The sequence below is a fragment of the Rhinopithecus roxellana genome, chromosome 8, assembly GCF_007565055.1.
Source record: "Rhinopithecus roxellana isolate Shanxi Qingling chromosome 8, ASM756505v1, whole genome shotgun sequence".
NCBI classification, from domain to species: domain Eukaryota; kingdom Metazoa; phylum Chordata; class Mammalia; order Primates; family Cercopithecidae; genus Rhinopithecus; species Rhinopithecus roxellana.
In genome coordinates this window covers 114,628,037-114,629,654 of record NC_044556.1, presented here as the reverse complement: position 1 = coordinate 114,629,654, position 1,618 = coordinate 114,628,037, and the positions used below count along the sequence as shown (strand labels likewise).

The window sequence follows — 1,618 nt, the reverse complement described above, 5'->3', positions numbered from 1 at the left end:
CCTCTCAAAGTGCTGGAATTACAGGAGTGAGCCACCGCACCTGGCCTTACAATGTAAATATTTCTTATAGCTAAGTTGTGTGATCTAATAGTATGTTTTCATTTCTCTGTAGTTAAAAAAAATCTGCAATTAGTAGTTGTCCTTTAAAATTTTTTTTTTCTTTGTACCTGTCACTAATGTTTTCGAACCTTACAGAACTCTAAATGCCATTCCACAGGATCAAATGCATCGTGTAATCCATTAGTTCTAATTGCTTATTGAAAATATCTTTCGGCTGGGCATGGTGGCTCACGCCTGTAATCCCAGCACTTTGGGGGGCTGAGGCGGGTGGATCACGAGGTCAGGAGATTGAGACCATCCTGGCTAACACGGTGAAACTCCGTCTCTACTAAAAATACAAAAAAGTAGCTGGGTGTGGTGGCGGGCACCTGTAGCCCCAGATACTTGGGAGGCTGAGGCAGGAGAATGGTGTGAACCTGGGAGTTGGAGCTTGCAGTGAGCCGAGATTGCACCACTGCATTCCAGTCTGGGAGACACAGCAAGATTCTGTCTAAAAAAAAAAAAAAAAAAAAAAAAAAAAGAAAGTATCTTTCTTTGAACTCTCCATACTCTCCATACTTCTGCTGTAATCTGTACTGTGGCTTCCAGCTGACATCCTGAAACTCCGCCTTACCATATCCTGAACACTAGCTCCCTTGGATAGGATCCCCAGTTTCCTGGATCCCAAATTTTCCTGTTTCTTAGCTTAGTCCCTAATATTGATAGAGTACATGGGAAGGAAATTTTTGGCTATCTTATGTATCTATGTATTTATTCTTGATTATTACCCTCATACTTGATTGACAGTTTGGTTGAGTATAGAATTCTAGATTGGAAATAATTTACTGTCTTAAAAATTGTTTTGTAGTGTTAGAGCTCTTTTAGAATTTGTCTATCAGGCTGTTGGTTTTTTTTTTTTTTCCCCCGGAGAGTCCCTAAAAAATAAAAGAAAATAAAAATAAATTATTTTGTGGTATTTAGTACATTTAAAATTCTGTTGTATTATAAATATAAATTATGGAGCATAATAAAATAAATTGCCTTGCACAGTGACTGATGCCTATAACCCCAGTACTTTGGGAGCCTGAGGCAGGAGGATAGCTTGAGCCCGGGAGTTTGAGACCAGCCTGGGCAACAAACATAGTGAGACCCTGTCTCTAATAAAAGAAAATGTTTAAAAAAGGCTGGACATGATGGCTCATGTCTGTAATCCCAGCACTTTGGGAGGATGAGGCAGGCAGATTGCTTGAGCTCAGAAGTTCAGGACCAGCCTGGCCAACAACTGTCTCTACCGAAAACATAAAAATTAGCTGGGTGTGGTTGCATGTGCCTGTAGTCCCAGCTATTCGGGAGGCTGAGGCAGGAGAATCACGTGAACCCAGGAGGCAGAGGCTGCAGTGAGCCAAGATCACGCCACTGCACTCCAACCTGGGTGACAGAGTTAGATTCTGTTTCAAAAAAAAAAAAAAAAAAAAAAAAAAAACTTTATTCAATAATAAATTATCCATAGCTTACTGTAACTTTTAACTTTATACACTTTCAAATTTTCCTTAGCTTTTTGACTCTTTTGTAATAACAC

At 39.7% G+C, this 1,618-nt stretch overlaps 1 pseudogene; it reads left to right on the top strand.

Moving 5' to 3' along the window:
• The first annotated feature begins 904 nt into the window (after positions 1 to 904).
• On the top strand, positions 905 to 977 carry LOC115899413 (annotated as a pseudogene).
• Positions 978 to 1,618: the final 641 nt, after the last annotated feature.